Source organism: Bolinopsis microptera, chromosome 3 (genome assembly GCF_026151205.1).
Source record: "Bolinopsis microptera isolate Bmic1 chromosome 3, MBARI_Bmic_1.0, whole genome shotgun sequence".
In the NCBI taxonomy this organism is placed as follows: Eukaryota; Metazoa; Ctenophora; class Tentaculata; order Lobata; family Bolinopsidae; genus Bolinopsis; species Bolinopsis microptera.
The window spans coordinates 12,920,001-12,937,020 of record NC_087074.1 but is presented as its reverse complement, the minus strand read 5'-3'; the positions used below and the strand labels follow the sequence as shown (position 1 = coordinate 12,937,020).

Here is a 17,020-nt window from a genome sequence, read left to right as displayed (position 1 = left end):
TGCCTCAAACAATCGAGAATCAAATAACCTAAATAAAATACACAAGGTAAATGGAGATGAAATACACAAAAATATAGCTTCAAAAATGAAGCTTCAAAAAAGAAGAAATAAAAACTAAGAACCTTATCTTTCAACTTTGCATCTATTTAAACCCAAGCAATTAGTTCTATACTTCTCAATATACCTAAATTCCTCCCTATTTAATCCCCTGGGGTTACATTCTTTCAAAATGGCAAATTTATAGTTGTCAATAGTAAAAATATCTCTGTGATGTTCATAGGCATGAATTGTAGCGCGATGCGTTACTGTGCCGCGCCGCGCACTTAATCATTAATTGTTAATAAGGCTTCTCACAGCGACTGGCTAGATCGGCGAGATGCGCTACTGTGCCGCGCCGAGCTGCCATGAATTGACATCGTCAATTAAAGGCATGAATCGAAAGGGCTGATTTATTACGATCCTCTACTTTAAAACAGGCTCTGTGTCCATTGACACGTTTATGAAAGTTTTGCATTGTTTGCCCGAAATAAGTGTCTTCTACAACTATCTCATAACCTTCTTCCTTTATAAGATTACAAAGCTTACATTGGGCCACATAAATAACATTTTTAGATTTACAATTATATCTGATAGGAACTACTAGCTTCTGTCCATTAACTACAAATTCTTCCCCTGCCCTACACATATGCCTGCATGTTCGGCATCTTGGTGCATTGCATTTCTGAGTCCACTCTGAATTATTTTCTGCCGGTGTTCTGCAGATAGCACTGTTTCTCAGTACTCTGTTACCAATCGAGCAGCCTTTCTTCGATGCCACCGTGATTTGTGTTGGGCCTAATAGTGCTTCAATGTCCGGTTCCAACTCCCTTAAGACTGATTTAAGCTGGGGCATCTCCGAGAGGTGTTGGACTGAAAACACCATGGAAGTTTTTTGGGGAACATGAACACTTCCTTCTGAGTTGGGTGGAGGATTGAACAGCTTCTCCAACACCCTTGGCTCTAAGGCGTTCAGTTTCGCTGAGTCGTGTCCACTACGACGCAAATCCGATTTCAATTGCTGTAGGTCCGCCTGCCGTGTATCCTCTCTTGAGTTCCTGTTAGCAATCCGAAGCATTTGGGAGAAGGCTACGGAGTTAAACACGTGTTTTGGGATCCAATAATGCTTCCGTAGATCGGCGAGATCGAAATGCACCACTGGGCCTCGCCGAGCTAGGAAGGATTGACATCGTGAATCAAGATCATTTATTACCCAGCATGAGCAATGAGCATTGCATCGAAGATTCGAGCATTAGCAAGCTAATCTAAGCGCTAAAATTATTAAAATTACATTGCATAAAATTTCCCGAACGCGAAATTCGGAAAATAAAAAAATTTCCCGGTCCGTGAAAATTTCAGGTCAAAAATGGTCGGGATCGGAAATTCCGGGATCGGGAATTCCCGACATCAGGATTGACTTTACTAGTTAGGGTTGGGTTTTGGGATCAGATGCAGATTAGAGGTCTAGGATTAATTTCGAATAGTCATTCAGGGCCAGCCAGAGAAGTGAAAAGGTACTGTTTAAAAAGTCACGTGACATGGTCGAGTGTAGAGTGAATAATCATCATCCGCCGCGTATTTATACACTGTGAAATTTCCGGTGCAAGACAGTAATGAGTAAAACTAAAATCAATTATGATACTTTTAGAAGCTGAGCAAGTGGCAAGGTTAATTAAGGAATTTCAGGTCCGTGTACGCATAATATACGACGTACGTACGTTGCGCGCGAAGAATGAAATGTGATGTATATCTTGACATACGTTGCATGCCACTTTTCCATTTTCGCGCGCCGCCAAGATATATATCTCTATGATATTTGGGATATCAATGTATATCCTGTATATGGATTATGGTATAGTAGTCAGTGCATGCTATGCTATGCGCGAGTGTATTTTAATGTATTCATCATTCATGGGGGGGGGGGGGGGGGGGGGGGGGGGGGGCTAGAATGAAGAATTTCCCAAGGGTTTTTCTATTATGCATTATTCCATAAAAAGTCTCCATTTAAAAATTTAAAAACGCCATTTCTTTGTTCTTACAAAATTTTGACCTTAAAGGACTTTGTCATACGTTGTATGACCCGCCGCGCACGAAGTGCGCGGCTCCCCCTGTAGCGTCGAAGACTATAGTGAAGCGACCGTGATACAAAAAGGACTGAGGACAAAATAATTTAAATACAATGACAATATTAATTTAAAATCTAAATATCATTTCGCGTCGCGCGAACACCATGCCAAAAAGACAATTTTTGCATGGTGACCCCCACGGTCGCTTCACTATAGTGGGTGTCATCCGAATTGCGAGATTCGCGAGAAATCTCAGGTGCAACTGGCCGGACGAGAAGAACTCGCGTGCGCGGGGCAGTAGACTCAGTACTAAATTGTTACCGCGTGTACGGGAGAGTCATCTCAGAAGGTTCTAGACTATTTGATTTTGAAGTTACATGTTAAATTCTTTGATGACGTGATCGTTGACTGAAAGCTAAACCCTTACTTTTTACAATTTTCTAACTAGCAACACTTTCTCCTTCTTATTCTTATTTTAGTATGAACACTGAAGTCTCGGTAGATTGATTATTTTTGAAATGTCGATACTTGGATAAGACGAGAAAGCATCTTTCAAATTAAATAAGTTAATCCGGCATTTTAATCAGAAAAAATATTCCAAATTCAATCAGTAAAGCCAGAATTTTAGTCACGATATTTACGATTTACAAAACTCACCTCATATAACTCAAAATTGTATTATTGGTATCCTTATATTAATGTATAACACAACTAAAATTCATCTGCAATATAAATTAACATAGATCAGTGCTTCAAAGAAAAAAGATTGATATCAGACGGTTTCCGGTTCAGCAGCCAAATCTCTGGACTGGTCTCCGGTACTCGCTTACTACTACTAGTCATTTGTGACAATACATAAAGTGTGGTATGTGTTAGATATTTATACGAGGGTCTTTGATAAAAAACAGAGGCAAACCGAGGAATTGTCCTCCTGACCAAGGCCGAGGAAAAATCGCTATTCCTCGGTAAAACCGAGGCCGAGGTCGACCCTTGTATTTACATAGCATACTCTAGAGTCTAGATCTATAAAACGAAGTAAGAGTTACCACGTTACTCTTTTATCTCTCCGTTAAGCCTACAACTCCGCTAACTAACAATTGAGTATGAGGTCAATTAATTAATGTCCACAGATGTGGATTATAGAAATTACATTCAAACATAATTGAACAGCATGAGACAAGCGGAGAACAAACAAACGAATAGATTTCAAGCTCATAACGGATCGTTGCTTGATATTGGAGATTTCAAAACCTTAGTCCGACAGTCTAAGTTCTCTTGTCGAACTTAAGTGAGTGTCGAACTTGAGTCCAGATAGAGCACTTTGGTTCGAGTTCGACAGAGTCGAATCTTAGGGTTTGTCGAACTACAGTATAAGTGACGAACTACAGTGCGTGTCGAACTTGAGTACGTGTACCTAATTTACCATGGTTAAAACATCTTCAAACCGTAAAATGTGCAAAAAAAACTACATTTAAAGGATCCTCCAACATTGTCTACAGCGGGCAATATCCTTTATTTCATAATCACTCAATTCTTCGGAAGTATTCATAACCAAATTACGATCTTTAACATCGTCCATCAATAATTTAAGGGAACTTTTGCCGAAACAACCTATACGCCCTTTTAATTTTGACAGGGCAGCTCAGAAGTAAATGGTTCTTTAAGACAAAACATAGATAAATCTAATCCCTTTAAAATATGCGGCTCAGTTACTGGCACGTTCTTACCAAGACAATTTAAATATACCATCTAGCTTATTCATAGAACACATTTCGGAATACTTAGTGGTCTTAACATTCACCCTAGGCAGAACATCTGGGTGATCATGACTATTGTTGAGAATTTTTGAATCTGAGAATTGACCATTTTCGTCGGGAATACTTAAAATTGTCTTTCTCTGCTGGAGGTTGAGGTTCTGCTGTATGTTGAGGATCTGTTGAGGATGGGGATACTTTTATGAAGTAGGGTCTAGGAAACGAGCTGCGGAGCAATATCTGTTCATCCAGCTCGGCCTTCTTCTTGTTAAGGTTAATCAAATTGGTCCTCTGACTGTCTTTTTTGGCTCTATCTTTGGATTTCTTCAGTCTCCTGAAATATATTATGTCACATTAGATTATTCATGATACGTAAAGATTTGTTTAAGCATACCCAAAAGGATTTATTTTATATTAATAGCTCATTAATATAATCCAGCATTGGATCTATTTGAAAAGTAACTTAAAACAACATGCAGAGCGACCAATATCGACTGAATCAATGCTTGGTAGCACAAACCGGAGGTTAGAAATGAATACTTGACCACATGGTCACTTGCAACATATATCACATACCTTGGTTTTACATTTCCTTTTCAATAACTAAATCAGAGTGACCTCCAATCTCCATAGATGATCAAACGCATGGCCCAACATATAATCGACGAGAATTTTCAAATGATTTTCGGCATTTCAATTCTTGCAGCGGTTGCTGAGTTTCTGAAAAATAAATCATTATAAAACATTATTGGGATTTAATATTGTCTGAAATATTCGAATTTTCGAATGTTGACGACAGACTTCTCGAATGAATAGTTATAAATATTAAACACGTGTGTAACGGGACTTTTGGCCCCCTCTATTATTCCTAGTATATCTATAATATTAGAGCTATTCTGGTGTATCTGAACAACATTAGAGCTACTAAAGTCTGGTGTATCGTAACAATATAAATACTAGTGAAGTATGGTGTATATTAACAATATAAGAACTAGTGACGTCTACGTCTGGTATAACTCCACAATTATAATAGTAGAGCTAATAAAGTCTGGTGTATCTGAACAATATTAGAGCTAGTAAAATGTGGTGTATCTGGTGTATATTATAGAATAGCCATTCTTTATTAGTTAATATAAATTAATTATGAAACTCTAATACCCTGTGGTTAACGTTTTTCAGTTTCAGCCCTTTCGACTTAGTAATTCCTGATAACTAAAAACTACTTTTCTCCGTGTTTTAAGCTATTCCAATCATTTTGAGCCTATAAAAAAGTTTTTAAATTTTTGCTCATTAGCTTATTGCTTATTATCCAATTAACTGATTATCTTACGTAAAATTGTCTTCCTGATTATATGAACACCCTCGATAAATCTGCAACCTTTAACGATGTTCACAACTAAAGTTATTTGACAAACAAGAAAAGCGGTTAAGTGGCAAAAAGTGGCCTTATATATATACAGGGTGGCCTTAATAGCTCAATCACTGAGTGCCCAATTGAAATAATTCTTTCTGGTATGACTTACTACCACCACTAGTTCGAGGAATTTGTCAAATCGATAAATATTAGAGTTCATTTTTTTCAAATGAAGGTTCATTTTTGCATTAATTTGATATAGTTTTTATATAATAGTTTTGATAGTCGAATCGAGCTAAATTTTATTGAATTGTGTTTGGCCATTCGAATTACGTTTGTCCTGAAAAAATTAGAACTGTAACTTCTTAGATGACAGAGATATGAAGCATAACGAGTTTATTCATTACGTGTGATCAGGAGATTGGTTTACCTAATCACGTGATTAGGTGACCCCGTTAACCACCCCGTTAAACATTATGGGAATTGTTAAGGGTGCCCAATTAAGGTGTCGTGTCACGGTGTCACATAATCACCCAGTCAATATTGTTAACAAGATACAGAAAATGCTTGATAACTTGGTCATTTCTAATCCGTTTTGCCTCATGTTTTCGGATCATATGCAACATTTAATAATCTACCGTCTCTGAAAAAATAGGCGTTCAGCATGTTCAGAGAAAACAATATAGGTGTTTTAATATTGAATGGGCGTGGTCTAAAATATTCGAATTTTCAAATTTTGACGACGAAATCCTCGAACCAGTAAGTACAGTATGCCATCTGCAAAGCAACAGCTCTAAAATATAAAACACAGCGGAGCTATTAAGGCCAACGTATGCCCACTGACTTTTGGCCCACCCTATATATTAAGACACAAATCTTTTGTAAGCTTTGTGTGTCGGCAGATCGATTTTATCAGACGGATCTGTCTGTACAACTCGACAATTCACGCAAATCTCGAAGTTCCGGTGATGCACACTCAAATTTTGGCAGAAATGCTGAAGCAAGTGTGGTTTACATAAAACTCTTAGACACATTTTGGTCTATAATTCGGGGGGGGGGGGGGGGGGGGGGGGGGGGGTGTAACCCAAAAAAACCCAAAAAAACCCAATCCCAGTATTACCTTTTTCAGGGTAGGAGTTGGGTTTTTTTGGGTTTTTTACAAATTTTTAATTTGAAGGAAATAAAATCATGTAGGCACCTAGCAAAACAATTATCAGTACAACATCACTGTTGTGGTTCATCACTACAACATCAGCTGCATGATCACATGTGATATTAAGTGATATCTTCGCTTGTTTATGGCCCTGGAGTCGCTAAAATATTGACTGGGATGGCATTCGATCTCGCCCTCCATTGAGGCAAACCTCAACAGTCGTATCATGATGCAGAGCATTACCATACACAGTTGCTATTTTCTCCCATTCCTCTGATGAGTCAATATCCTCCACTTCCTCTTCTTCATCATCTGTTTCCGCTTCGTCACTCTCTGCTCCGTCAGAAGATGGTTGGAAAGCCTCTCCTTCGAAGCTATAGTGTTCTTGAAGGAGTTCTCTACCCCTTGAGACTCCCTTCTTCACAGCTTGTAACAATCTTAAGATTGAAGTATCTTTACCTCTATATAGTTTATGCTTTCGGATGCGGTATAACAAGCTTGTTGCGAGGGTGGGCAACTGTTACAGGGATCAAACTTTTGCCGAGTGCATCAAGCTCGAGGGAACGGTTTGATTTGCCCATGCCAACCAACATATCCTTAGAACACAGATAAGTTCTAATGCTTGCATGGAGGCCTATGCGCAGGAAAGCATAAAGTTTGCTTGCAGGCATCGGATGTAAACAGCCAGGGCATAAAGTGTTGATAACTGTTGTCAGCTGTTACACTGAGAATGTACAGCAACAGACCCTCGACTGTAATAATCACATCGTCAAAATTTTTACAAGTAGGCAGGTGGTCACTCTTTCAATGGTTGTGTGAAGCTTAGGTGGCCCAAGGCGTCACCGCTGGATAGAAGCTGGGTGGAAGCCCTGGTCTGATGTGAGGCTCCCAGAACTTTGAAAAGGGGTATCCTGCTGGTGCCCTCTTCCAGACACTCATCCGATAGCATGATGAAAGCCACTACCTCCGCGTGGTGAAGACTGGATACTGGACAGGGGGTCCAGGCTAAAGGCAGGACGGTCGACGGGAGACATTGAGCCCCGGAAGTTCAATAATTTGATCTATTGACTCCTTAACTCTTGGTCTACAAGAGGCTTTGAGACTCGTAAATCTTTACTGTGGATTGCACAGTAGCTTAAGAGGTGTTGGCTGTTACCCTGTTCAACCTAGTCTACTATGACCCAGCTAGACTGGACCACACTCTGGTAGTCAGGATACGGCTCCCTATGCCCGGGGTACCGGGTAACGAGGTAGTCAAGGGAAGGGTTAGTCCCCGCTAAAGTGTAGCTCTGTTCTCACTCTAACCTCCTTATGCTTTGGAATAAAATCGGAAAGTCCCACACTAGAGCAGGTGACGATTGGGTAAGGATTACAACTGATGCTGTTGGGTAGAAAAAGGAAGTGTCACATTTGTCTTGTATAGCATATGTTCGTGCAATTACATGCTCAAGATACCCAAGATATTATGGTGAGAGTTAAAGATGGCTTTTGTTCAAGCGGATGCCCTTAACCTTTTAGTGGCGCAAGAGTTAAGAACACAATCCACTGCTAATGTGCAGGGGACTGCACAGGATTGTGAGCCAACTGAAAAGTCAAGATGAAGTTTATCAACAGCTTAAGGGTTAAAGCCCCTTATTTTTCTAGTGGAAGTGGTTGCCGGGGTAATTACGCTGCTATTACAGAAGCTGATGACTCGGTCTCCACAACACGACAACCTATTTCTACAGAAAGTCAAACAAGAAAACATCAAAAAAATATGAACATCAATTGTATTGTATCATGTAAAAGGACTGCTAAGGTTAGCACATTTAACATAAGAACAGCCAGAGAACAGCACAAACGCATCGAACTTGCAGAACTATTTTCTGGAAGCAAGCTGCACATCCTTGCCCTGCAAGAATCGAACATCGGGTAGTGCATGCTGATTGCTGAGAATACCAGAATAGAAACGCAGCTGGCGCTTCTAATGGGAGAGTAGAAATCATCTTGACGAGGACAGCAGCGCATATACGAGGCTATAAGTCTTATAAAGTTATAAAATCTTACAGCGCAAGGATCCTCACCATGTCTCTTAATGGAAAGCCCAGGCTCACTGTCATCACATGCTACAGTCCTACAGAAGCCTCATCTGATGAGGAGGCATGAAATCTTTTTTGTCTAAAACCAAGCATCTTACAGTTAATTTAGTAGGAGAGGAGCCACACACAATAATTTCTAAGGACGGACATGCCTTAGAAGAAGTTGAGGATTTTAGTACAACGGAGCACGACTTTAGGTTACGCAAGGCCAAGGCATGGGCTGCCTACCACAAAATGTAGGCTATATGGAGGTCCAATTTGCGCCGAGATTTAAAGATCCGTCTGTTCAAGCTACGGTTAAATCAATCTTCCTGTATGGAACGAAAACGTGGACAATAATATCCGTCTATTCTTTGAAGAAAAGAATAGACGGATGTTACAGTAGAATGCTTCGGATGGCCCTAAACGTGGACTGGATAGGACATCGCACCAACAAGGAGGTCTTTGGATCACTCCCAAGAGTTATTTCGAAGATACAGGCCAGAAGAATGAGGTTGGCTGGGCACATCCAGCGACATGATGACCTGGCAGCACACCAACTTCTCCTTTGGGAACCTAGGGAGGGGTAGACCACCGCTCACCTTCGTCGATAACCTAATAAGTGACACTGGACTCAAGAACACTGGGGAGATTAAGGAGCTTATGGCGGACAGAAAGATTTGGAGACACATCATCGAGACTCGGACTCTGAAGCCGCCTTAAGTCAAGTTATTTAAGTCATGTGCTTTGACTTGCCCTTGACCTTCGTCACAGCCTCCTTCCATGACAGGAGAACACATTTGCCACGTTTGGCACATTTCCACTTTGTGCATTCATATGGATTATATCTCAATGAACGAGACATCCTGTTTGCTATCGTGATAACATACTATCAATATAATTATAAACACACTTATTTACTATGTAAACTATCTATTAAGTTAAGACATGAGAACAACACGTAGGTAAGACTCAGTGGGAAATAATTCACATTCAATACAATTAATGAAATGGCTAGAATTTTGTTTAAATTTTGTTTAAAAAACCCAAAAAAACCCAAAAAAACCCAATCCCAGTATTACCTTTTCTTGGGTAGGAGTTGGGTTTTTTTGGGTTACACCCCCCCCCAATTCGGTGTGTCTCTAATATGATATTTGCCAATAAATTGTGGGCTGTGGCGTGATCAGAGCCGCGCACACGTGCGAATATATCTATCAATGGAAATTGGAATGTACAAATGTGTATGGTGTGTGCGAAGCAAATTTAGAAGTGTAGCCGCTGTAATCTATAAAAAATATTATAAGCTATGATTCCGTTTTATTACAGGATCTGGCATCTGCCGTAAATATCACTGATTTTATCAGTGACACACACTATAAACTATGCAATGTTACCTGTTTCTCTAATAAACTGCTCTAACAAGTACACGGCTAGGGACTGCGAGTACTCCTCTAACGGAATTAAATAATTAAAGTAGAAAGTGATCGATGGAGCGGTTTTTTAGAAGTACAGGAGAGTAAACAGCATAAAATGTAAACAAATGAAAACATATAATGCTCTTAGTAGTAAATGGCCATTTGTTCTGAGCTGTATGGTTTTTTGACAATCAACTAGCGGGGCAAGGAATGTACTGGCTGGTAGCTTTTGTACACACCAGAACGCTAGTCTGGTTGATAGGAAGGCATTATAATTTGTGGGTGTAAGAGGGAATATTTGGCATGTACTATTCTAGCAGCTATTAGAATTAGAATTAGAATTAGAATCAAATTTACACAGCAATACAATAAGAATAAAAATTAATTTAAGAAGCTTCAATCTGCTGTGCAGGACATTCAAGTCAGTCGAAAACTGTTAGCAGAACACCCTTCTAGGGACATAAGCTATTTTGTAACAAATGGTCTTTACAATTATTAAGGACGGTAAGTATTTTGGGTGTTAAATCATGGCGGGGGGGTACCAATGGCATAAATGGCATAATGGAGAATTGGCCAATAAAAATTTCCATTTATGAGTATTGCTGAAAGCACAGTGTAAGGCCTACACGGACCGCCTCTAACTAGCCAATCCCTGTTTACATGCCGTGTAGCAGGGGACTAGAAAGAGCTAAACTAGTAAGCGGGGCATAGCCAATACACTATACTCCCATCATTGAGTATATTACCAACCAGAAGGAAAATTTCCTTGTGTTTGGAATCTACCAAGACGAAAGTTGTACAATCCAGCGAAATTCCGAAGAATCATTCCAGTAGACTAGGCGCATTGCAACCACAGCCACGGAAATACTTATGAGTATTGCTGAAAGCACAGTGTAAGGCCTACACGGACCGCCTCTAACTAGCCAATCCCTGTTTACATGCCGTGTAGCAGGGGACTAGAAAGAGCTAAACTAGTAAGCGGGGCATAGCCAATACACTATACTCCCATCATTGAGTATATTACCAACCATGCCATAAAACGTATGCCATTTATGCCATTTTATGACATTCTATGTCATAAAATGCCATCGGTACCCCCCCCCCCCCCCGTTTGATAAAATACATTTCTATTTTCTTTATTTGTCATATGAATCTTTAACGATCATGCCAAGCGTTATAAAGCATGAAACATGTCTCTTATTCAAGTACTAATAATAATTTGCGAATTTAAAGTCATCCTAAAGGTCAAATATGAAGATCTAAATTCATGGCATAAATGGAGAATTGGCCAATAAAAATTTCCATTTATGCCATAAAACGTATGCCATTTATGCCATTTTATGCCATTGGTACCCCCCCATCATGGCTAAATGTCTTAATTGGGGGCCGGGGGTTTAAATTTAGGGGAGAAAAAAATGAATGTTGGGTTATAATATTAATCATAGATGTCAACCCTGATATAACTATTGTACTAAAAATTTGATCATAATGCTTAGGGTCTTTATTAGAATTCAAATTGGATACAAAAATAGGATCTCTTTACACTACACTTACTCACTCACACATCACATTCAACTGGAATACGCTTAGCTGGCAGAGTAAGTCGATTTGGTCATGAAATTTTGGAGGTCAGGTGGAATCCCTACAGGAGCCTACGAAATTTTAAGGTTAATAATATCAAAATCTGTATTTGTCCAGTCATACACGGCATGACAATGCAGCAATGCTGGTTGGCACGGCATGACAATGCTGGTTGGCAAGTGGATTTCAGGCAAGAAATACTAACAGAATAATCAAATATTTTTAAGTTAGGGGTTATTATATTCCATATTTTCGTTAACCTCGTGTTATGGTTGTCTGGGGGATCCGCATAATTTGACCGGGACCAGGACCGGGATGAAAAATGTGACTTGACCGGGACCGGGACCGGGATAGCTCAAAATTGCCAATCTCGGTACCGGGATTCCCGGTACCGGGAATTCCGGCCGATTACTGGTTAATTCATGATCATAATTTATTACTCAAACTTGTTTAGCAATTTTAAACATTGTTTTATTTGGCTCAGAGGATGTTTAAAGATGAAATTCAAAATGAATGAAAGGAAAAACTTAAAATCACAGTGAATGAAATTATGTAAAAGATCCAGGCCAAAATCCCGGCAAATTTGAGTGATTGACCGGGACCAAGAATCCTGAATTAACCGGGACCGGGACCGAGATCATAAATCAGCATTTGACCGGGACCGGGATAGCTCATAATTGCCAATCCCGGTACCGGGATTCCCGGTACTGGGAATCCCGGTCGATTACTGGGCACAGATCAGCTGGATGCTGGAGAACAGAACCATCAAGTGATCAAGAGATACCGGAACCAGAACCACGATATGGGTTGAGGAACAGAGCAAGTTTGCGACCTCCAGACTATTACAGTGATAACCATCATCTACAATTAGACGGGTGATTAACAATCACGAGCAATATTTTAGTAATGTCAGATAATCTGGCACGGTTTCAAGACTGGGATTTAGTGTTACCCAGGCCCAACCGAGCACAGTTCACCTATCAATTATTGTTGGCATAGTTCTAGCCACGCTGCTAGATTACATCAGTATATGAGTCAGGATGTTTATCAGTAGTATTTGTCTTTAAACATCTAATAAAAGGTAAAAATGCACACGATACAAAATTCAACCAATTCTCCCACGAGTTTGTACGCTGGGTTGACTGTGATGGACTTTCACTTAATCTAAAAAAGACCTGCTATATGCTTTTCGGTGTTAGAAATACTGACAATACTCCAAATATTCATATTGCAGACACACAATTAGATCGTAAAAGGGAAGCACGGTTTCTTGGCGTTATAATGGATGATAAATTAACATGGTCTAAGCATATCGCAGCTGTTAGAAAAAATGATGGAATTATGTCACCTACTGTAGGAATTATATCACCTACCGATTCAAATAAGGCTACAGTTATAAATCAAGAGGCTTGCATATAATGAACATATTGACATTTATATCAAAGTTTTGTTCAATCGCATTTAAACTTCTGTTCAATTATATGGGGGTTTGCAGCAAAAAATCATACTGAATCACTCTTCTCACGACAAAAACAGGGTATCAGGCTGCAATCTGCATCTGCAGTAATGCCAGGTTACATTAATTACTTTTACAAAGACGGTCGACTGCCAGAGCACACTAAACAATTTTTCAATGACAATGGTATGCTCACCGTGCACAGTGTTATTGTAAAAAACACACTAATTCTCATGCACCGAAACAAACACTTCCGTAGCTCAGTCACTCAACAAATCCGTATGACCATCCCAGAAAATGCACCCTCTGCAAACTCAGATCACGTGACTGCAGCTTCCTGGTTAGCCGAGTGCAACACCACATATTTCAGATTTTCGCTTGTTCTTTAAAGAACCTTTACTCTCAATTTATGCTGTAAATGCAAATGTAAGCACCCGGCCCTACCCAAACTTTTTTCCATAAACCTTTTTAAATCGGCTACAAAACGCATGCTCTTGAACCTGCAGAGTGAAAATGACAATGACACGTGGCCCAGTTTCCTATTACATAATATTCCAGGACTAAGAAGATAACAACGGGTTTGACAGTTACTGGATATAACGGTCATATTACTGCCCCCCTATTAGTTTAGTGAATTAGTTAATTAGTTAATTATTTAATTAGTTGATTAGTTAATTAGTTAATTAGTTATTAGTGATATGGTTATTATTACGTACTATATATTATATGATATTACAAAAATAAACTATGATATGTATATAATACTTGTACACAAAAAAGCCAGAACAAACTGGGCACAGACTAGCGGCAACTAATAATAATATTAATGGATGAGCCACACATCCTAAATTCCAGGTTCATATTTACACTGCCACATTCCCCACTATCATTATTCTCCTATCAGCACAAGCCCTAATTGATTTTAATTGCTCGGACAAGTACACGGCTAGGGACTGCGAGTCTATCAGCTACTGCATATCAATAAGGAGTACTCCTCTAACGGAATTAAATAATCAAAGTAGAAAGTGATCGATGGAGCGGATTTTTAGAAGAACAGGAAAGTAAAAACTCAACGTTTGCATCGTGAGACTATAGTGATAAAGGCACAGATCAGCTGGATGCTGGAGAACAGAACCATCAAGTGATCAAGAGATACCGGAACCAGAACCACGATATGGGTTGAGGAACAGAGCAAGTTTGCGACCTTCGGACTATTACAGTGATAACCATCATCTACAATTAGACGGGTGACTGATTAACAATCACAAGCAATATTTTAGTAATGCCAGATAATCTGGCACGGTTTCAGCACAGTTCACCTATCAATTATTGTTGGCATAGTTCTAGCCAAACTGCTAGATTACATCAGTATATGAGTCAGGATGTTTATCAGTAGTATTTGTCTGTGCGAGGGGGGGGGGGGGGGGGGGGTCATGAAACTTGATTCTGACAGCAGTTGACCGGCAAACTAGGACAAATCTGATATATTATATAGATCCGATCAACTCAAGCAGGACTGGTACATTGTCTGATTGGAAAATCTTTGTGGCCGTGTAACTTGACTTGTTCTGATATGTTGACTTGTGTGGGCATGATAGTATCATTCCGAACCCATTATATGATGCATAATAGGACCTCATAATAAAATTAAACCCTACAAAATCGATATATTTAAAATTAATTCTCACCTCTTATTCAAAGATCAACTGATGTATCGGTCCATATCCCAAGATATGACTTTTTCTCTGTTCGTCAACTGCAAAGTGGGCGTAATGTGTTAAGGGTTAGAAGAATTGTTATCATAAACTTAATATTGTAATCATGGTATTCACCAGGCAAACCATGTACAGTAACACCACGATTTACTGCTCAGTTTGCAGTTTGAGGGAAAGACAACTTGTGCGATTAATCGTGGTGTATGATAAATCAGGGTTTTGATGTGGTTCACAAGCACTCAAGTTAGGGGTAAGTAGGGAAGCAGTTAGATATTATGAGAATATTAGAATTTAGAATAAGTCCATAACTCACCTTCGGGTTTCATCCTTCATGAATGCACAAATAGGTTCCCAGAGAGGTATTATACGTGTTGACCGTTATGGAGCTTCAGCAGAAAAGTATAAAGTCGAACAAAAATCCAGTATTATCTTTGACTTCAACACATCTAATAGAGAAATCAGATTCTGGTAAGTATAAAATAAAATAGCAATAAATATAATCCTTCGTGGACGGTAGTTGTTTCAAATATAAAAGCAAAATCTCTAGAGTCGATTAATTTATTAATATAATAGTCACGTCAACAGTGTTGACTTGGCACTATAATAATTTTATTTGGAACAGAAGTTCCAAATAAAATTGGGGCGAAAGAGTCGGAAACTTGACAAATAAGACCAATTCGTTTATAGAGGAGTGTAAGTGTAATACAACAGCTTACACTGCAGCCAGTAAAGATGAGGACAAATAACTGAAGTACAGACATAGTGGACACTGGACGACATGCCCATATTTGGATTAATCGTTAATTGTACGGGTAGATGACAGCAAAACTAAGTGTAAACAATAAATATTACATAGAGTTATATTTATAGTAATAGAGTTACAGGTCCAGTCGGAACGGTGCCTTTAAATTAATTGCTGAAATCACGAACGTATGTTCTACTTAAGGCTGTCTCCATGATGGTAACCAGAGTTTAAAATGCGGGAGAAGTTTAAGACAAATAAGGGGTGTATAGAGGAGTGTAAGTGTAATACAACAGCTGACACTGCAGCCAGTAAAGATGAGAAACAGGTCCAGTCGGAACGGTGCCTTTAAATTAATTGCTGAAATCACGAACGTATGTTCTACTTAAGGCTGTCTCCATGATGGTAACCAGAGTTTAAAATTCGGGAGAAGTTTAGGCACTATCCGTCGCGGAGTAGAGTCCGCGGCGGAGCCGCCGGACTCCGAGCGGACTCCGGCGGAGCCGCCGGACTCCGAGCGGACTCCGGCGGTGCTCCGCCAAAATGTATTTACACTGGACTCGAGTACATTTTGGCGGACTCCGAGCGGAGCCGAGCGGACTCCGAGCAGACTTTAAAGTCCGCCGCGGACTCCGACATCCGAGCGGCTCCGCGGCGGCTCGGCGGAGTGTCCGCCGCGGACTAAGCCACTAGGCGGAATCCGGTCCGCCGCGGACTCCGGCGGAGTGCTTGGCGGACTCCGCCGGACCTCTCCGCCAGACTTGAATCCGGCGGAGTCCGGCGGAGTCCGCCAGCTCGGCGGACTCCGCTCGGAGTCCGCCGGACTCCAACAGAGTCCACTGACTTCCGACCTCCGACTTCCGACCCTCGGCTAAATTTGTCACGCGACATACAACATAGCATTTTGCAATATTTTGGTCAGATGAAAAGGTCGCTAGTGATAAACCTTAACCATTACCCTCACAATGTCAATAGTGTACAACTCTAGTCCTAACTTTGACCCTATAATGTATAAACGTTGACCCTAACCCTCCACCAAACCGTCAGCAGCGAAATATCAATGTCATTGACTGGTCACGTGACCAAAACAATTTTTGTCATATTATCTCATATAGGGAAGCGTTTTTAGTTTTACCCTACACGTTGCATGTGGCGTCATTCGGCCGGATCCCAGCAAGCAAAAATACGTCGACCATCACAGGACGACGCCAGCCAGCACTCTCTACGCTCTTCGAGCTCCGATCGTCCTGTGACGAAGTAAGGACGAATCCTGAGGTCCTCAGGTAACATCGACCACCGATTGAAAATTCAGAGATTTTTTGACATAAAGGTCAAATGTAAAACTAAAATCTTGATGTTAATTGATTGACGACGTCAATTTTTGAGCACAGCGCGAGCGCATGCGGAAAAGGACCGCGTAGCTAGTCAAGATGTTGATAAATATTTGGCTTGTGGCGCGATGTGTTGCTCTAAGTCTAACTATAGCCCTCTCGCTTGCAGTAGCGCGCGACCGCCGGAGGCGGAAATGACCTGGTTAGCTAGGTAAACGCGATGAGCCTTGTAGGATGAAATCCTACTAGCTGACGCCACTCGCAGCTGTGCTGCTCGCTGTACGTCAGCGATCGAAATTTATACGCGTATCACCCGTTAAGATGTGCCACCCGACGCGCCACACAATTTTTTTCGTTGCT

General features: G+C 40.4%; 1 long non-coding RNA gene across 1 annotated transcript; it reads right to left on the bottom strand.

Moving 5' to 3' along the window:
* Positions 1–2,656: 2,656 nt before the first annotated feature.
* LOC134812627 (uncharacterized) lies at positions 2,657–15,054 on the bottom strand. The gene is made up of 4 exons (XR_010159933.1): positions 14,901–15,054; positions 14,561–14,628; positions 4,433–4,576; positions 2,657–4,190 (listed from the first exon to the last, which is right to left on the bottom strand). It is a non-coding gene; the product is annotated as an uncharacterized LOC134812627 (long non-coding RNA).
* Positions 15,055–17,020: the final 1,966 nt, after the last annotated feature.